General features: G+C 49.5%; 1 protein-coding gene across 9 annotated transcripts in view; it reads right to left on the bottom strand.

Annotated features, from left to right (window-relative positions):
* gatad2ab (GATA zinc finger domain containing 2Ab) overlaps positions 1 to 21,539 on the bottom strand; it is a 183,502-nt gene that overhangs the window by 148,046 nt on the left and 13,917 nt on the right. For 3 of the 9 annotated variants that reach the window (XM_086004405.1, XM_086004409.1, XM_086004415.1), the window contains exon 1: positions 14,874 to 15,346. The exons of 1 other annotated variant lie outside the window; for it this stretch is intronic. The gene's annotated coding sequence lies outside the window, so the exon portion shown is untranslated. Of the gene's footprint in view, positions 1 to 14,873; positions 15,348 to 21,539 lie in introns of those variants that run through there. 5 more of the 9 variants (XM_086004410.1, XM_086004412.1, XM_086004414.1 and 2 more) reach the window with 3 other exon arrangements.

Raw genomic sequence — 21,539 nt, 5'->3', positions numbered from 1 at the left:
AATAAGATCAGAGAGATGAACGAGTGGCTCAAAGATTGGTGTGGGAGGAATGGGTTTCGATTCATGGGGCACTGGCACCAGTACTGGGATAAGAGGGAGCTGTTCCGTCGGGACGGCCTTCATTTGAACCAGGCTGGGACCAGTGTCCTGCTGAATCGAATAACTAGGGCTGTAGATAGGGCTTTAAACTAAATAGTGGGGGGGGGGTGGGCAGGGAGGGATACGCTGAGTGGAAATTTAAAATGTCAAAGAAAAATGAGATGGCAAAAGTGCAAGGTAGCGATAGGGGTAATGATAACCAGAGTGTGACAGGAAGGACAGAGCTTATACACATAAGAGTGCATCAGAAAGAGAGGTCAGAGTAGGGGAAAAATGGGAAAAAGACAAAATTAAAAGCTCAATATCTGAACGCACGCAGCATTCATAACAAGATAGATGAGTTGACGGCACAAATAGAAATAAATGGGTATGATCTGATAGCCATTACAGAGACGTGGTTGCAAGGTGACCAAGGCTGGGAAATGAATATTCAGGGGTATTTGCCATTTTGTAAGGATAGGCAGAAAGGAAAAGGAGGTGGTGTAGCTCTGTTAATAAGGGATGAGATCAGTGCAGTAATGAGAAATAATATTGGCCTAGAAGATCAAGACATAGAATCAGTTTGGGTGGAGATAAGAAATAATATGGGTAAGAAGTCACTGGTGGGAGTGGTCTACAGGCCCCCAAACAGTAGCCACACTGTAGGACAGAGTATAAATCAAGAAATAATAGAGGCTTGTAAGAAAGGTATGGCTATAATCATGGGAGATTTTAATCTTCATACTGATTAGACAAAGCAAATTGGCAAAGATAGACTTGAGGAAGAGTTCTTGGGGTGTATAAGGGATGGTTTCTTGGAACAATACGTTATGGAACCAACCAGGGAGAAGGCTATTTTAGATCTTGTAATGTGTAACGAGGCTGGAATAATTAATGATCTCGAAGTGAAGGATCCTCTTGGGAAGAGTGATCATAGCATGGTAGAATTTCAAATTCAGTTTGAGGGTGAGAAAGCTAGGTCTCAAACTAGTGTCCTGAACTTAAATAAAGGTAATTACAAAGGTTAGATGGCAGACTTGGTTAAAGTGGACTGGGAAAATATATTACAGGGTAAGACTGTAGAAAAACAGTGGCAAACATTTAAGGAGATATTTCATAACTCTCAGCAAAGATATATTCCAGTGAGAAAGAAAGACTCTAAGAGAAGGATGAACCATCCGTGGCTAACTAGGGAAGTTAAGGATGGTATCAAATTGAAAACAAAACATACAATGTTGCGAAGAATAGTGGAAGGCCAGAGGATTGGGAAAATTTTTTAAACCAGCAAAGGACAACTAAAAAAATGACAGAGAAGATAGCTTATGAGAGTAAACAGACAGTAAGAGCTTCTACAGGTATATAAAAAGGAAGAGAGTAGCTAAAGTAAACGTTGGTCCCCTAGAGGAAGAGTCTGGGGAATTAATAATGGGAAACAGGGAAATGGCAGAGACTTTGAACAAATATTTTGTATCGGTCTTCACGGTAGAAGACACTAAAAGCATCCCAATAATGGATAATCAAGGGGCAATTGGGGGGGGGGGGGGGGAACTTAAAACAATCACTATCACTAGAGGGAAAGTACTAGGCAAACTAATGGGACTAAAGGTGGACAAGTCCCCTGGACCCGATGCCCCCATGCCCTGAACTCCATCAGAACTTTAAGGGTCTTAAAAGAGGTGGCTGCAGAGATAGTGGATGCATTGGTTGTAATCTACCCAAATTCCCTGGATTCTGGAGAGGTCCCAGCGGACTGGAAAACCGCAAATGTCTCGCCCCTATTTAAGAAAGGAAGGAGACAGAAACCAGGCAACTATCGACCAGTTAGCCTAACATCTGTCATTGGGAAAATGCTGGAGTCCATCATTAAGGAAGTGATAGAAGGACATTTAGAAAATCATAATATAGTCAAGCAGAGTCAGCGTGGTTTTTTGAAAGGGAAATCATGTTTGACAAATTTGCTGGAGTTCTTTGAGGGTGTAACAAGCAGGGTGGATAAAGGGGGAACCAGTAGATGTCGTGTATTTGGATTTCCAGAAGGCATTCGATAAGGTGCCACATAAAAGGTTACTACACAAGATAAGAGATCACGGGGTTGGGGGTAATATATTAGCATGGATAGAGGATTGGCTAACTAACAGAAAACAGAGAGTCAGGATAAATGGGTCATTTCCAGGTTGGCAAACTGTAACTAGTGGGGTGCCACAGGGATCAGTGCTGGGGCCTCAACTATTTACAATCTATATTAATGATTTGGATGAAGGGACCGAGTGCACTGTAGCCAAATTTGCTGATGATACAAAGATGGGTGGGAAAGCAAATTGTGTGGCGGACGCAAAGAACCTCCAAAGGGATATCGACAGGCTAAGTGTGTGGGCAGGAATCTGGCAGATGGAGCATAATGTGGGAAAATGTGAGGTTATCCACTTTGGTAGGAAAAATAAAAAAGCTAATTATTTAAATGGGGAGACATTACAGAATGCTGCGGTACAGAGGGATCTGGGGGTCCTTGTACATGAATCACAAAAAGTGCATGCAGGTATAGCAAGTAATTAGGAAGGCAAATGGAGTGTTGGCCTTTATCGCAAAGGGAATGGAGTATAAAAGTAGGGGTCCTGTTACAACTGTACAGGGCATTGGTGAGACCACACCTGGAGTACTGCGTACAGTTTAGGTCTCCTTATTTAAGGAAGGATATACTTGCATTGGAGGCAGTTCAGAGAAGGTTCACGAGGTTGATTCCGGAGATGAAGGGGTTGTCTTATGAGGAAAGGTTGGGCCTATATTCATTGGAATTTAGAAGAATGCGAGGTGATCTTATTGAAACATATAAGATTCTGAGGGGGCTCGACAGGGTAGATGTAGAGAGGATGTTTCCCCTCGTGGGGAAATCTAGAACTCGGGGCATAATTTCAGAATAAGGGGGCACCCATTTAAAACGGAAATGAGGAGGAATTTCTTCTCTCAGAGGGTCGTAAATCTGTGGAATTCTCTGCCCCAGAGAGCTGTGGAGGCTGGGTCATTGAATATATTTAAAGTGGAGATAGACAGATTTTTGAACGATAAGGGAGTCAAGGGTTATGGGGAGCGGGCAGGGAAGTGGAGTTGAGGCCAAGATCAGATCAGCCATGATCTTATTGAATGGCGGAGCAGGCTCGAGGGGCCAAATGACCGACTCCTGCTCCTACGTCTTATGTTCAAAGCTCTTCACAGCCAGCTCATTACTTTTGAAATGCAATCACCTATCATTTAGGCAAACATGGCAGCCAGTTTGTGCACAGCAATTACCACAAACAATGAATGAGATCAATGACCAGTTAGTCTGTTTTAGGAGGTGGTCAGGGGAGGAATGTTGGCTGGGATACTCGAGGGACTCCCTGCCGCACTTCAAATAGCAACTTTACATACGATTTGCATTTATTATAGCGCCATTAACATGGTAAAATGTCCCAAGGCGCTTCACAGGAGTGTTAGCAAACAAAATCTGACACTGAGCCACATAAGGAGGTATTGGAAGTGACCAAAAGCTTGGTCAAAGAGGTAGGTTTTAAGGAACGTCTTAAAGGAGAAGAGAGGTGATGAGGCGGAGAGGTTTAGGGAGGGAATTCCAGAGCTTAGGACCTCGGCAGCTGAAGGCACGGCCGCCAATGGTGGAGTGATGAAAATCGGGGTTGCATAAGAGGCCAGAATTGGAGGAGCGCAGAGATCTTGAAGGGTCGTAGGGCTGGAGGATGGGTTCCCTGCTCCACTTCAAGTGGCAACTTTACATACACCTGAACAGGCAGACTGGGCCTCGGTTTAACATCACATTTGAAAGTTGGCACCTGACAATGCAGCACTCCCTCAGTACTGCATTGAAGTGTCAGCCTAGATCATGTGCTCAATCTGAAGAGGGCTTTAAACCTATGCCTCCTGACTCAAGGAGGCAAGCTTGCTACCTCTCAGCCATTGTTTACATTTTGAATTTTGGGGGCACAATCTATTTCCCCCCCTCCCCAGCTCACTCACAAACCCTGGATTAGTTCCAATCCTGTCATCAGCCATGCCAAACAGCTGCTACGGAGCCATCACGTAGAGTACGCATGCTGGTGGGAGGGGGATTTGAGAATGCGTCCTGAAGCTTACAGGAATGGGGGGCTTACTGAAGTGCACTTATAATTGTTTCAGTCCTCCAGCCGTGACTTTACTTGCTTGTGTTAATCTGTTTTGAATGTTTCATCTGAATTGAAATTAAATGCTGCTCAGGCCCTAAGCTGCTGAAATCCTTATACATGCTTCCATCACCTCCAGCCTCGACGACTCTCTTTGCTGGTCTCTTATGCTCCATGAACACCAACTTGTCTAAAACTCTGCTGCCCCGATCCTGCCCCGTTTGAAGTCCCCATCACCACTGTCCTCGCTGACTGATGCCATCGCCCCATCCTCCAAGCATCCATTTCAAAAGGGTCACCCTCATCTAGAAATGCCTCCAGACTTCACCCACCATATCTCTGCAAATTCTTCCAGCCCGACATTCCTTCCCAAACGTTTTCATCCGTTCTGTGCATGCCCCCATGCCCTGAACTCCATCAGAACTTTAAGGGTCCTAAACTTCCCCACCTCCCACTCCAGCTTTTAAATCCCCAAGACTCATCTCTTTGATCAAGCTTTCAGTCACCCCTTCTAATCTCTCCCTACCAGAGGGCTGTGGATGCTAGGTTGTTGAGTATATTCAAGACAGAGAGTGATAAATTTTTGGATATTAAGGGAATCAAGGGATATGGGGATAGTGCGGGGCAGTGGAGTTGAGGTAGAGGATCAGTATTGATCTTATTCAATGGCGGAGCAGGCTCGAAAGGCCAAATGGCCGACTCCTATGTTACCTGGCTCAATGTACATTTTCTATTTATGATGACACTTTACATTAAAGGCTATATAAATGCAAGTTGGCATATTTGAGCTCCAAATTAATTACAGTACAGGTAGACTATCCTTTATCCGAAAACCTCGGGACCAGCCGTGTTTCGGTTTTCGGAAAATTTCGGAAGGTGGGTCGGCGGGGGTCCGCGTCGGCAGGGGGTCGTGCGCACGACTTACGCTGACCCTCTGCTCAGCGTAAGTCGTGCGCCACTCTGGTCATGTCGTGCGCACGACTTACGCTGACCGAAAAAACCTTGGTTTTTAGAGGGTTTCGGAAGTTCGGATAAAGGGTAGTCTACTTGTATACTCACCTTTTGAACTCGTTAAATTAACAATTATTTGTATTTAACGTAGAAAAAAACATCCGAAGAGGCTTAATCAGGTGCTGAGACGAAGGAGGAGTTATTGGGAGGGGTGACCAAAGGTTTAGTCATGAGACGAAGGAGGAGTTACTGGGAGGGGTGACCGAAGGTTTAGTCAAAAAGGTAGGTTTTAAGGACGGTTTTAAAAGGAGAATTACATCGATTTTACAGCCCAGAAACAGGCCATTCGGCCCAAATGGTCCGTGCCAGTGTTTCTGCTCCACACGCGCCTCCTCCCGCCCATCTTCATCTCACCCCATCAGCATATCCTTCTATCCCTTTCTCCCTCACGTGTTTAGCTAGCTTCCCCTGAAATACGTCATGTTTCTCACGTACAGAAACTGCATGCATAGCACTTTTCAATTTTCACCTATATCACAGAATCACAGAAACCCCACAGTGCAGATAGAGGCCATTTCGGCCCATCGAGCCTGCACCGACACATATACCACCCGATCCCCGTAACCCCTACACCAACACATATCCCACCCTATCCCCGTAACCCCACATATTTAATCCCCCTAACACTAAGGGTCAATTTATCATAGCCAATCAACCTAACCCGCACATCTTTGGACTGTGGGAGGAAACCGGAGCACCCGGAGGAAACCCACGCAAACACAGGGAGAATGTGCAAACTCCACACAGACAGTCGCCCGAGACCAGATTCGAACCCGGGTCCCTGGCGCTGTGAGGCAACAGTGCTAACCACTATGCCACCGTGCTAGTTTACTGATTATTTTAAAAATCATCACAAGACAGTTTAATACCGCACAAAGGTTTCAGGTGGGGTGAAAAATTATGGAGTTTCAGAAGAGGGAGGTGGAGAGGCAAAGACGTTTAGGGAGGGCGTTCCAGTGCGAGGGGCCTAGACTGATGAAGGCACGGCTGCCAATGGTGATCAGAAGGGGAGGGGGCTTGCAATGCGCAAGAGGGCGTTAGACAAATGGAGAGTTCTGGGGGTGCAGGGCTGGAGGAAGTTACGGAGATAGGGAGGCGCAACACCATGAAGAGATTTAAACACGGGGAGGACAATTTAAAATTTGAGGCGTTGGGGAACCGGGAGCCGATGTAGGTTAACAAGCACAGGCGTGATGGGTGTGCGGGATAGGATACGGGCAGCAGAGTTTTCGGTGAGCTGAAGTTTCTGGAGGGTGGAGACTGGGAATTGTCGAGTCTGGAGGTAAAAAAAAGACTTGGACGAGGGTTTCAGTGACAATGGGCGGAGGCAGGAGAAAGTGGGCAGTCTTTGCGATGGAGCGTACAGGAGGTCGGAGGCTCAGCTGGGGGTCGAATAGCACGGCCAGATTGCCAACAGTCTGGTTGAGCCTGCGACAATGGCCGGGGGGGTTGGAATCAGTGGTCAGTTGTCTGAACTGAGCAATATAGCAAATTGGGAATGTAGATGTATGAAAAAAAATCAGATAATTTGAACTAAGGAACTTTGAATGAAGAGGAGTAGACTGCAGTGTGTGGGCTGCAAGGAGGAGGGGAATTTATGAAGATTTGGAAAGTGTTTGGAAAAGAATGCGATTGGCAACAAAGGAACGCTTAAAAAAAGACAGATTTTTGGTGTTGGCTTCACGGCAGGTACAGTCAGCTGAGCAAGCCTCTGGCGACTATCCCCCCCGCTCCCCCACTGTGGGCAGCCAGGCCCCTGCTCAGCACCAGCTGCAAATGCAACAAAGTGTGAACTCAGAGGTTTGAAGAGAAATTGAAACCGTAAACCTCGCTACGCCCTGTTGAACATAAGAATTAGGAGCAGGAGTCGGCCATACGGCCCCTCGAGCCTGCTCCGCCATTCAATAAGATCGTGGCTGGTCTTCGACCTCAACTCCACTTTCCCGCTCGATCCCCATATCCCTCGATTCCTCTCGAGTCCAAAAACCTATCGATCTCAGCCTTGAATGAACTCAACGACTGAGCATCCATGGGCCTCTGGGGCAGAGAATTCCAAAGGTTCACCACCTTCTGAGTGAAGACATTTCTCATCTCTTATCCTGAGATTGTGACCACTAGTTCTCGACTCTCCAGCCAGGAGAAAACAATCTCTCAGCATGAGAAGGGGGGTGGGGTCAAAAGAGAGGTGTTCCAATCAGTTGTTGTAACTTGCTGCCTAATACACAGTCACCGCATGTGATGGAACTCCAACTTCTCCCGAGGACCAGCAATTTTGAGCCTCATAACTTGGACGAGGCAGACAGTAACCACAAAGGGCCGTACACATGTGGGATGTGTTAGCTTTATAATTACTGGCAAGATCTATTTAAAACAACAATATGCAAGCTTGGAATGCCAGTTTACAAGTCTCCTCTCCTCGAGGAGCTGAGCCTCGCTGGGGTCCGACTCCCCCAGCACCCATCACCCTCCTGTACCTTGTCCAAGTAGACATCCCACCCCCAAGATCCTTTGACAGCGTCATTGGCCTAATTGATCATAGCAGAGGCTGATTCTGTCCTGGCCCAACACACACACACACTTGCTGGCAGGAGGCACTGAATAGTAAATCAGGAGAATCATAGAATTCACAACACAGAAGGAGGCCATTCGGCCCATCGTGTCTGTGCCGGCTGAAGAAGAGCTCTCCAGCCTAATCCCACTTTCCAGCTCTTGGTCCGTAGCCCTGTAGGTTACACCACTTCAAGTACATATCCAAGTACTTTTTACATGCGATGAGGGTTTCTGCCTCTACCACCCTTTCAGGCAGTGAGTTCCAGACCCCCGCCACCCTCTGGGTGAAAAAAGATCTCTTCAACTCCCCTCTAATCCTTCTACCAATTACTTTAAATCTCTGCCCCCTGGTTATTGACCTCTGCTCAGGGAAATAGGTCCTTCCTATCCACTCTATCTAGGCCCCTCATAATTTTATACACCTCAATTAATTCTCCAGAAGACCTGGCAGATTTTGCCCCTACCTCATCCAGTGGCTCCAACGGCAAAAATGTGTCACCTTAAATCAGATCAGCTAACAACGTAGGCCAGGGGAAACTAAACCTGGGAGGTAAACAGCAAACTTTCTAACAGAACAGTCTAACAATCAGAGCCAGGCCTTTCAAGAATGAAATTAGGAAACACTTCTACGCACAAAGGGTGGTAGAAGTTTGGAACTCTCTTCCGCAACCTGCAATTGATGCTAGATCAATTGATAATTTTAAAGCTGAGATTGATAAGATTTTTGTTAACCAAAGGTATTCAGGGATACGGGGCGAAGGCAGGGATATGGAGTTAGGTCACAGATCAGCCGTTGAATGGCAGAACAGGCTGGAGGGGCTAAATGGCCTCCTCCTGTTCCTAGGTATGTTCCAATGGACACCACTGTCACCAGCAAGCACCTTGTTCAAAAAGGCAAAATGAGCCACACCTACCCCTAAAATCCAACCTGCTCTTTCCACTAAATATTCTCCCATTCCCAAATTGGCACAGGCTTTAACAGATCCAACCTCAGGTGATGGTCCCAATTTTAGGTCGATTCAGATGCTTGCCAGTACAAAAAAAAAATGCACACAGGCACACACGGAGTTAATAAAAGCCAAACCACAAGCACTTCCTTCTTCACAATATCATATAAAGAAATAGTGTACAGTGGAGCACAGCTCCGATGGCTCACCTGGTAAAGGCTGTCGAGTGATACTGACCAGAAGTTTATTTCCTGGTCCGTGTCAAGTCTGCTGGCCCCACCCCAGAGCACCGGTTGCAGTGCTGGAGCTGGCTTCAGTTCCCCTGGGCTGGAAGGAGAGGTGGGGGGGGGGGGGGGGGGGGGGGGGAATCCGGTTAGGGAAGCTGCTCACGACTGCCATTCAGTCATCAACATCTGGAAAGTGCACAAGTTGAGGCCAATGTCAGGTTCGGTTGTGATGCCTTTCACAGTAGAAATGCCAGCGAGGGATCAGAGATCCCTGGTACTCCTGAAAGTGCATCCCAGTACAATGCCTTCAGGACAGGAATTAGGTTGGGTGGGGTGGGGTGGGGGAGCATGGAGGGGAGAGAACATATTAGGGATAAAAATGGGACATCCATACACAATATCCATACCACGCGTGTGAGGAAACTTTACAGGAAAGTTGAAAGAGCGGACGGCCTCAGAGAGGAAGCAAAGATACGATCAGCCCCATCCACTGCTAACTGACCACCTTCACTGCTTTCACCCGCTGAGCAGGTTCAACACTGCACCGAGTCTTCGAGGGAGTCTTATGGTCAGGATGGCCACGAGGTGTGAACCAAGACACGCTGGGACACGCAGTTATCAACCTCAGCGCTTGCTGACTTGAAAACTGGGGAATCCACCATCACTGTGAGCCGCTGGTTTTATCTGAAGTTGCTAGCACTCACGCGCCCACTGCTCACACTCGCCATGGAGAAACCAAATGTCCTGCGCTGGTTACAGGCTCTACACCGGGGGTGGCATCAGGCTTCACAACCCAGATCAAAAAAGGACTCCGGTGTTGCATCACAGACGTATTAACACTGCGACAATATTGCCAACCCAATACAAAACACACAGCTAGATGGGACAGATCAATGTGCAGACCAGTGGGAGCCCACACCAGATTCAGTACCGTAAATCCCAATCAGCCAGCTCAATATTGCAGCGGTCAAACCCGGGACCTACCTATGGTTCCGTACTGCGTGATAGGTCACATTTACCCATCAGGTAGTCACAACTGGTTTGACAACTCATTCAAAACCTTCCCACCGACAACACTGCTCGTGGCAGCATTGTTCTGATATACAAATATTATTTTGCATAAAGGTACGGACTGTTTGGCAGCAGAACTTAGCAGCATTAAAACCACCCAGAGATTTTAATGATGGGTTCTGGATACGGCACCGCGTCTCAGCATAAACAGGATAATTCCACAAACTCACAGCTGCTGTTAACGCTTAACCTAAAACATCAAGTGCACAGATTCGGTGGGCGTAGTAAACAAGAGTTAAGTGCAAAGAAGTGCATTTCTATAGCGCCTTTCACTACCACTGGACATCCCAAAGCACTTTACAACCAATGAAGTACTTTTTGAAGTGTAGTCACTGTTGTAATGTAGGAAACACAGCAGCCAATTTGGGCACAGCAAGCTCCCACAGACAGCAATGTGATAATGAGCAGATCATCTGCTTTTAGTGATGTTGACTGAGAGATAAATATTGGCCCCAGGACACCGGGGAGAACTTCCCCTGCTTTTCTTCAAAATAGTGCCGTGGGATCTTTTATGTCCACCCGAGAGGCCAGATGGGGCCTCAGTTTAACATCTCATCCGAAAGACGGCAGTGCAGCACTCCCGCAGTATTGCATTAGAGCGTCAGCCTAGATTTTTGTGCTCAAGTCTCTGGAGTGGAACTTGAACCCACGACCTCCCGACTCAGAGGCGAGTGTTGCTGCCCACTGAGCCACGGCTGACACAAGTGGAGGAAGAACTGCTGGGGTAGTTCCTAAAATCAGAGAGACCCATTTGCTTTTACAAGGTCGCTTTGTGCGTCTGACAGCGGGCAGCGCTGACCCGCTGCAACGTCATGGAAATGAAGCAATGCCGATTCAGAGAGGCAGAGACCCACGACACAAGGTGGGCTAGTGCAGTCGTGCCCGTGCTAGTAACCGGTTTCTCCTGGCCGAGTGTGCATTGAGAGCTCAGCCCACTCACCCAGGCCAGCAACACGGTCTTCACTTGCTCACCTGCATAGAATTTATAGCACAGAAACATTTGGCCCCACTGGTCCGTGCCGGTGTTTATCCTCCACACGAGTCTCCTCACATCCCTCTTCATCTAATCCTACCAGCATATCCTTCTATTCCTTTCTCCCTCGTGCTTATCCCGCTTCCCCTTAAATGAATCTATACTATTCACCTCAACCACTCCCTGTGGGAGCGAGTTCCACATTCTCACCACTCTCTGGGTAAAGAAGTTTCTCCTGAATCCTATTGGATTTATTAGTGACTGTCTTATATTGATGGCCCCTAGTTTTGGACTAACAATCCTTCCGAAACAAGAAAGCAGTATCTTGATTTGAGACAACTGCAGGCACAAATCTGTTACCACCAGTGCTGTAGAATCTGCCCAGTAATAAGAACGGGGAACAGCCCACAGCCCCAACGTTATGACAGAACTGCTTCTACTTGAAGTGGCCCTGTATCAGCCGTGGCTCAGTGGGCCGCACTCTCGCCTCTGAGTCGGAAGGTTTGTGGGTTCAAGTCCCACTCCAGAGACTTGAGCACAGAAATCTAGGCTGACACTCCCAGTGCAGTGCTGAGGGAGTGCTGCACTGTCGGAGGTGCCGTCTTTCGGATGAGGCGTTAAACCGAGGCCCCGTCTGCCCTCTCAGGTGGATGTAAAAGATCCCACAGCACTATTTTGGAGAGGAGCTGGGGAGTTCTCTCCGATGTCCTGGGCCAATATTCATCCCTCAATCAACATCACTAAGACAGATTATCTGGTCATCATGGCATTGCTGCTTGTGGAAGCTTGCTGGGCCGAGATTGGCTGCTGCGTTTCCGACATTTCAACAGCGACAACACTTCAAAAAGTACTTCATTGGCTGTAAAGCGCTTTGGGACGTCCAGTGGTCGTGATAGGCGCTACAGAAATGCAAGTCTTTCTTTTCTTCGTATCAAACAGCAGGTCAGATGAACCCCGTTGCTGTAAACCTCTCTGCCGGGTAAAGTGTGCGAACACACACTCATTCGGTGTGCCTCTGCTCAACATAAAATCCTCAACCTGGTAGGGCAGGAGCACAACAGCTACTTGTAAATTTTTTTTTTTTTTTTTTTTTTTTTAAATAAGTACGATCCTAGAAGTTACTTTTAACAATATGGTGCGATGGCCATTTCTCAACTATTTTACGCAGACACTTACCTGTTTAAAGGGATGAACGCTTCTACTAAAATAGCAAAGGAACTCCACCGAAGCATGCCAAGTACCCATCCACTAACATCACCGCAGTTTCTAAACTAAATTTGCATTTGGCTAAAATCATAAATCTACCAGTGTTAAATTAAGGACCGGAGCTCTTTTAATCACTTTAAAAAAAAAAAAAATTTTTATAAAGTGTTCACAAGATAGATATAGATGAGGGAGGCCAACCAGCCTATCCACCCAGAAAGGCCCGACAACCCTTCGCCCCATCTTCCTTCCACGCCATTCAAATGCTTCATCGAATAGATTCCAGGGGTTTTGATCCATGCTTCTCACTCCCCCCTTATGCTACTGCCGTCGTTTAATTTGAAGTGGTATTCCCGGATTTGCCTTCTTGATACAAATTACCGTCCTGTACACTGCTATAAAAAAACAACTCACGGCCAGTAAACCGAGCTGTTGCTGCTAATAATGTATAAATCACACTCCCAATCCAGACAGAAACTTGACGACACAAGGGGCCCACAGTGCTAGAAAATACCATCATTCTCAATAAAACCCTCGCTTCCTGTCAGCTGAGCCCATTGCACCCACAACCTTGAATGATGATACCACACCTTCCTGTAATACCGAGTGGTGATGGTGACAACTAAACAAGGTACAACAAAAAGGCCAACCTTGACATTCCCAACGGGAAAGCTCCAAATTCGTAAGCAGATACTTTGGCCGAGAGAGCGGTTAGAGGGCTGTAAAAGTCTCCAGGTATTTGGACACCTTGAATGCATTAAAAAAAGGTTTGTGATGGGACCCCATAGTTTTCATACAGGACAGTTTTGTGATTCTCCATACAAAACACCGCAGACACTCAAGTATTAAAACAGAGTCACTTGGCGATTGTGGAACTCAGTCCCAAAGCATCTCGGATGAGAGTGCCGAGAATGAGGAACTCGCTACCACAGGGAGCAGTTGAAGCGAAAAGTATAGATAGAAACATAGAAGATAGGAGGAGTAGGCCATTCGGCCCCTCGAGCCTGCTCTGCCATTTAATGAGATCATGGCTGATCATCCAAACTCAGTACCCTGTCCCTGCCTTCTCCCCATATCCCTTGATCCCTTTAAGGGGCGATCAGATAAGCATATGAGGGAGAAGGGAATAGAGGGTTATGCTGATAGAGTTAGACGAGAAAGACGAGAGGAGGCTCGAGTGGAGCATAAACACCAGCATGGACTGGTTGGGCCGAATGGCCTGTTTCTGTGCCGTATATCCTATGTAAAACTCATTAAAGACAGACTCAATGTTTTTGTAAATCTTTTACTGCCTGACTCCCATTATTTTGAGCCCTGGACAGTGCATTCAATGCTGATTGCGCTGTCTAACACTGCCGTGAAGGTCAGTAATTTTTTTCCACAACTTCGAGACCAACTACGCCTCATTGTTCTTGAGAGCTCGCCAGAACTTCCTGTCAGCCAGTGGCTCAGTTGGTAGCACACTCGTCTCTGAGTCAGAAGGTTATGGGTATAAGTCCCACTCCAGAGACTTGAGCACAAAAATCTAGGCCAACACGCCAGTGCAGTAGTGAGGGAGCGCTGTACTGTCAGAGGTGCTGTTAAACCGAGGTCCCGTCTGCCCTCTCAGGTGGACGTAAAAGATCCCATGGCACTATTCTGAAGAGCAGGGGAGTTCTCCCCGGTGTCCTGGCCAATATTTATCCCTCAATCAGCATAACAAAAACAGATGATCTGGTCATTATCACATTGCTGTTTGTGGGAGCTTGCTGTGCACAAATTGGCTGCCACATTTCCTACATTGCAACAGGTACTACACTTCAAAAAGTACTTCATTGGCTGCAAAGCGCTTTGGGACGTCCGGTGGCCGTGAAAGGCGCTGTATAAATGCAAGTCTGTCTTTCTTTCTCAAATCAGAAAGATCAGCATTTTCCCCTCCCCATTAACACACATCTGAACAACTGCAGAGAATCATCCAAAGCGCCCAACCTTTTAACACCAAGTCAACCGCTCATGACCAAACATTTCCACGAGTTTTTACATCAAAAGTTGTACCCAATTTTTTTTTTTTTTAAATAACTAGATAACTTAAAACCAATGTATTTTCTACATGGCTCCCAAACCTGAAAATATTTACAATTCTGGATTAAAACTTTCTAAGGCAAAGCTCAACCCTCATAACACTCGACATTGCAAACAGAGAAAAATCACAAAACCGCAAACAGAACAAAATAAAAGTTTGCATTAAGTAACTTTTTTTTTAAATACATCAAAACCACCAAAACTTGCAGCAATTTTATAACTTCTTAAACTCAAACAACATAGAACTTTAGCCTTTAAAAAAAAGTTTCACCAAACTTATTGCAGCTTAAAGTTGGAAGATTTTATATATCTCAAAAACTCAGAAAACATAAAACTTCAGCCGTTTAAATAAAAATTTTTCCAAACTTATTGCAGCTTAAAATTTGAAGTTTATGACATCCCTTTCCCACCTTCCCTTAGAAAAGGGTTGGTTGAGCTGTTTTGCTGCCTTAAATTCTGTCCACATTCACCCTGTCAGATCAGCTCCAAATGCAATAGGCATTGCTGGAGGGTTTATTTTTGTTTGTTGCCCCAACCTTTCCCCTCAAACTACTCTGGACACACAGCAAGCAGTCAACATTCAGCTGCAGCCTTACTCTGGTACCTGTAACTTGGCTGCTGCTCTGCTTCCTCCAATGATGGTATTTTTTGGGGAGGGGGGGGAATGGGAATGTGGTGGGGAGAGGGTTTGGAGAGGAGCTCCGGGCGCTTTCTGTGTCTTTTTTTGTTTTTATTTTCTTCCAACAACAAAAAAAAATTCCACTTCGGCTTCAGCGCCACATGGAGGCCGGCTGCCAAGCGCGCCGGCACGGACTGCCCGCCTACTCGTGCCCGAGGCTTCGGGAGTGAGGTTAGGCCTCGGGCTTGGGGAACCGCTTTTTTTTTGAAAGTTTTTTTTTTCTTGACGGGAGTCGATTAAACACAAAAAATAATGCGGGATCTGAGGGGCGGGGGGAGAGGGAAGGGTTATTTTTTTTAATTCCTTTTCTTGCCCGGTTGCCGTTGCTAGGAGCGATGACCCGAATCTCCCCCTCTCTCCACCGTAACAATGCTTAAAATGGAGGCCGGCTTCCGCGTCCGCCTCCACCTCAGTGGATGCCAGCTCGGCCCGCGGACCTGACTGACAGCCCCACCGTCCAATCAGCCGCGGGCGCCGACCCGAACCGTCCAATAGCGATCGCTCAAAGAGATGGGGGGGCGGGCCCTCTTGCGTCAGACGTGATGGACATCGTGGAAGGGTGGTCTGATTGACAGTTGGCTTTGACCAATGGCAGAGCGGAAATCCGGGGGCCCATCGGACCAATCATCGATGGAGCTGGGATATCAAGGCGGTGGGCGGGATTTCATGACTGACAGCCAAATTGTCCAATCAGCCGTACGCCTCCGATCACACCCCACCCACCCCGCAATCGTCCAATAACGATCTCTCAAAGGCATTTTTGCATCAGACGTCACCCGAACATGATGGCCAGCGTGAGGGCTAGGCTGATTGACGTTGCGGCTGACCAATCGCAGGACAAATACCGGCCCACGGGCCAATCCGCGAGTGGGATGGGGCGGGACATTATTCACTGCTTATTGTGAATGGAGGAAGGCGGGACAGGCTGACAGGTGCAGAGTTTCTTAAAGCGGTAAACAGGGTCCTGTCCCACAATTCACTTTCAGTCGCCAATGATGTGAGAAGTGGGGTCATTGCCTTACCTTTATAAAACACTGGTTCGGCCTCAGCTGGACTCGTGTGTCCAATTCTGGGCACCACACTTTAAGAAAGATGTGAAGAACTTAGAGAGGGTGTAGAGGAGATTTAGAAAGAAAGACTTGCATTTATATAGCGCCTTTCACGACCTCGCCTCAAAGCGCTTTACAGCCAATGAAGTACTTTTTGAAGTGGAGTCACTGTTGTAATGTAGGAAACGCAGCAGCCAATTTGCAAGCTCCCACAAACAGCAATGTGATAATGACCAGATCATCTGTTTTAATAATAATTAATAATTCAACTTTTATTGTCATTGTACAATGCACAAGTACATGAACAACGAAATGCGATCTTGCAAGCTCCCATGAGTCCAGTACAAATAATATTAACATTAAACATAAATAGCACCGTCCTGGGAGAAGCAAAGCCGCTGCGTCTGTGCGCGCCGCCATTCCATTTCCACCATTCCTCCTGTCCGACAATCTTCAGCCCAACGCCCGGGCCTGCTCACCAGCCGCCCCTCCCGGGGCTCCTTCCGTGACCTTCTCACCAACCGCCCCTCCTCAGGGCTCCTTCCATGACTTTCTGCACCTGGTCTTCCCTGATGGTCACCCCTCCAGGTACTAACCAGGCCTGGCTCTGCTTAGCTTCCAAGCCTTGCCAGTGACCCTGTCCCTAGTCCCAGGGTTGTTGGTTAAAATATAAATATTGGCCAGGACACCACAGATAACTCCCCTGCTCTTCTTCGAAATAGTGCCCTGGGATCTTTTATGTCCACCCAAGAGGGCAGACAGGACCTCGGTTTAACGTCTCATCCAAAAGGCAGCACCTCTGACAGTGCAGCACTCCCTCATTACTGGCTCAAGTCTCTGGAGTGGGACTCAAACCCACAGCCTTCTGATTCAGAGGCAAGAGTGCTACCCACTGAGCCACGCCTGACACTTTTACAAGAATGGTTCCAGGGATGAGGGACTTCAGTTACATGGAGAGACTTGAGAAGCTGGGGTTGTTCTCCTTAAAGCAGAGAAGATTGAGAGGAGATTTGATAGAGGTGTTCAAAATCATGATGGGTCTTGACAGAGTAGATAGGGAGAAACAGTTCCCATTGGCAGAAGGGTCGAGAACCAGAGGACACAGATTTAAGGTGATTGGCAGAAGAACCAAAGGCGACATGAGGAAAAACTTTTTTACGCAGCGAGTGGTTATGATCTGGAATGCACTGCCTGAAAGGGTGGTTGAGGCAGACTCAATTGTGGCTTTCAAAAGGGAATTAGATAAGTACCTGAAGGAAAAAAAATTGCAGGGCCACAGGGAAAGGGCAGGGGGAGTGGAACTGGCTGAAATGCTCTTGCAGAGAGCCAGTATGGGCTTGATGGGCTGAATGGCCTCCTTCTGTGCTGTAACCATTCTATGATTCTATTCTATGATTCTACACCAGGCCAAAATTAGGGTCCTGACCCATTCAATTTTCCAACACGGTGTCCATTAAACTTCTCAAATTTAATTCGGTGCATTTATTTTTAAGCAGAAGTCCAATTCATCCTTGCAATCATGAAGTCCATGGTGGTGCCACTACCTCGCCCATTTGAAAGATAACGAAACTTTGGCCAATCTCATAGGCACAGGCATGATGGGCCGAATGACCTCCTTCTGTGCCCTATTATTCTATGATAACAATATGACCAACCGACCCCATATCCTCTCCATCACCCAGACCGCCTACTTCATAGAATCATAGAAATTTACGGCACAGAAGGAGTCCATTCAGCCCATCGTATCTGTGCCGGCCGACAAAGAGCTCTCCAGCCTAATCCCACTTTCCAGCTCTTGGTCTGCAGCCCTGCAGGTTACGGCACTTCAAGTACATATCCAAGTACTTTTTAAACGTGATGAGTGTTTCTGCTTCGACCACCCTTTCAGGCAGTGAGTTCCAGACCCCCACCACCCTCTGGGAGAAAAAAGTTCTCCTCAACTCCCCTCTAATCCTTCTACCAATTACTTTAAATCTATGCCCCCTGGTTATTGACCTCTCTGCCATAGGAAATCTTCCCCTAACATCGCCCGTCTCCACCCCTGCCTCAGCTAATCCGCTGCTGAAACACTCATCCATGCCTTTGTTACCTCCAGACTCGACTATTCCAATGCTCTCCGGGCCGGCCTCCCATCGTCCACCCTCCGTAAACTTCAGCTCATCCAAAACTCTGCTGCCCCGTGTCCTAACTCGCACCCAGTCCCGTTCACCCATCACCCCCTGTGCTCACTGCCCCGTGTCCTAACTCGCACCCAGTCCCGTTCACCCATCGCCCCCTGTGCTCACTGCCCCGTGTCCCAACTCGCACCGAGTCCTGTTCACCCATCACCCCGTGCTCACTGTCCCGTGTCCCAACTCGCACCGAGTCCTGTTCACCCATCACCCCCTGTGCTCACTGCCCCGTGTCCTAACTCACACCCAGTCCCGTTCACCCATCACCCCCGTGCTCACTGCCCCATGTCCTAACTCACACCCAGTCCTGTTCACCCATCACCCCGTGCTCACTGCCCCGTGTCCTAACTCGCACCCAGTCCCGTTCACCCATCACCCCGTGCTCACTGCCCTGTGTCCTAACTCACACCCAGTCCCGTTCACCCATCACCCCGTGCTCACTGCCCTGTGTCCTAACTCACACCCAGTCCCGTTCACCCATCGCCCCGTGCTCACTGCCCCGTGTCCTAACTCACACCCAGTCCCGTTCACCCATCACCCCGTGCTCACTGCCCCGTGTCCTAACTCACACCCAGTCCCATTCACCCATCACCCCGTGCTCACTGCCCCGTGTCCTAACTCACACCCAGTCCCGTTCACCCATCACCCCATGCTCACTGCCCCGTGTCCTAACTCGCACCCAGTCCCGTTCACCCATCACCCCCTGTGCTCACTGCCCCGTGTCCCAACTCGCACCAAATCCCGTTCACCCATCACCCCGTGCTCACTGTCCCGTGTCCCAACTCGCACCGAGTCCTGTTCACCCATCACCCCCTGTGCTCACTGCCCCGTGTCCTCACACCCAGTCCCGTTCACCCATCACCCCCGTGCTCACTGCCCCATGTCCTAACTCACACCCAGTCCTGTTCACCCATCACCCCGTGCTCACTGCCCCGTGTCCTAACTCGCACCCAGTCCCGTTCACCCATCACCCCCTGTGCTCACTGCCCTGTGTCCTAACTCACACCCAGTCCCGTTCACCCATCACCCCCTGTGCTCACTGCCCCGTGTCCTAACTCACACCCAGTCCCGTTCACCCATCACCCCCTGTGCTCACTGCCCCGTGTCCTAACTCACACCAAGTCCCGTTCACCCATCACCCCGTGCTCACTGCCCCGTGTCCTAACTCACACCCAATCCCGTTCACCCATCACTCCCTGTGCTCACTGCCCCGTGTCCTAACTCACACCCAGTCCCGTTCACCCATCACCCCCGTGCTCACTGCCCCATGTCCTAACTCACACCCAGTCCTGTTCACCCATCACCCCGTGCTCACTGCCCCGTGTCCTAACTCGCACCCAGTCCCGTTCACCCATCACCCCGTGCTCACTGCCCTGTGTCCTAACTCACACCCAGTCCCGTTCACCCATCACCCCGTGCTCACTGCCCTGTGTCCTAACTCACACCCAGTCCCGTTCACCCATCGCCCCGTGCTCACTGCCCCGTGTCCTAACTCACACCCAGTCCCGTTCACCCATCACCCCGTGCTCACTGCCACGTGTCCTAACTCGCACCCAGTCCCGTTCACCCATCACCCCGTGCTCACTGCCCCGTGTCCTAACTCACACCCAGTCCCGTTCACCCATCACCCCGTGCTCACTGCCCCGTGTCCTAACTCACACCCAGTCCCGTTCACCCATCACCCCATGCTCACTGCCCCGTGTCCTAACTCGCACCCAGTCCCGTTCACCCATCACCCCGTGCTCACTGCCCCGTGTCCCAACTCGCACCAAATCCCGTTCACCCATCACCCCGTGCTCACTGTCCCGTGTCCCAACTCGCACCGAGTCCTGTTCACCCATCACCCCGTGCTCACTGCCCCGTGTCCTCACACCCAGTCCCGTTCACCCATCACCCCCGTGCTCACTGCCCCATGTCCTAACTCACACCCAGTCCTGTTCACCCATCACCCCGTGCTCACTGCCCTGTGTCCTAACTCACACCCAGTCCCGTTCACCCATCACCCCCTGTGCTCACTGCCCCGTGTCCTAACTCACACCCAGTCCCGTTCACCCATCACCCCGTGCTCACTGCCCCGTGTCCTAACTCACACCAAGTCCCGTTCACCCATCACCCCCTGTGCTCACTGCCCCGTGTCCTAACTCACACCCAGTCCCGTTCACTCATCACCCCGTGCTCGCTGCCCCGTGTCCTAACTCACACCCAATCCCGTTCACCCATCACTCCCTGTGCTCACTGCCCCGTGTCCTAACTCACACCCAGTCCCGTTCACCCATCACCCCGTGCTCACTGCCCCGTGTCCCAACTCGCACCAAATCCCGTTCACCCATCACCCCGTGCTCACTGTCCCGTGTCCCAGCTCGCACCGAGTCCTGTTCACCCATCACCCCCTGTGCTCACTGCCCCGTGTCCTCACACCCAGTCCCGTTCACCCATCACCCCCGTGCTCACTGCCCCATGTCCTAACTCACACCCAGTCCTGTTCACCCATCACCCCGTGCTCACTGCCCCGTGTCCTAACTCACACCCAGTCCCGTTCACCCATCACCCCCTGTGCTCACTGCCCCGTGTCCTAACTCACACCAAGTCCCGTTCACCCATCACCCCGTGCTCTCTGCCCCGTGTCCTAACTCACACCCAGTCCCGTTCACTCATCACCCCGTGCTCGCTGCCCCGTGTCCTAACTCACACCCAATCCCGTTCACCCATCACTCCCTGTGCTCACTGCCCCGTGTCCTAACTCACACCCAGTCCCGTTCACCCATCACCCCCTGTGCTCACTGCCACGTGTCCTAACTCGCACCCAGTCCCGTTCACCCATCACCCCGTGCTCACTGCCCCGTGTCCTAACTCACACCCAGTCCCATTCACCCATCACCCCCTGTGCTCACTGCCCCGTGTCCTAACTCGCACCCAGTCCCGTTCACCCATCACCCCGTGCTCACTGCCCCGTGTCCTAACTCACACCCAATCCTGTTCACCCATCACCCCCTGTGCTCACTGCCCCGTGTCCTAACTCACACCCAGTCCCGTTCACCCATCACCCCGTGCTCACTGCCCCGTGTCCCAACTCGCACCGAGTCCTGTTCACCCATCACCCCCTGTGCTCGCTGACCTACATTGGCTCCCGGTCTGACTCACCCTTGTTTTCAAATCCCTCCATGGCCCTCGCCCCTTCCCAAACCCTGTAATCTCCTCCAGCCCCCCCGAGATCTCCGCGCTCCTCCAATTCTGCCCTCTTGAGCATCCCCGATTTCCATCGCTCCACCATTGGCTGCCGTGCCTTCAACTACCTGGGCCCTAAGCTCTGGAATTCCCTCCCTCAACCTCTCCGCCTCTCTCTCCTCCTTTAAAGACTCTCTTAAAACCTA

Source organism: Somniosus microcephalus, chromosome 13 (genome assembly GCF_052327205.1).
Source record: "Somniosus microcephalus isolate GS21.2 chromosome 13, FLI_Smic_1.0, whole genome shotgun sequence".
In the NCBI taxonomy this organism is placed as follows: domain Eukaryota; kingdom Metazoa; phylum Chordata; class Chondrichthyes; order Squaliformes; family Somniosidae; genus Somniosus; species Somniosus microcephalus.
The sequence above is the reverse complement of the archived record's forward strand: the minus strand, read 5'-3'. Positions and strand labels throughout refer to the sequence as shown.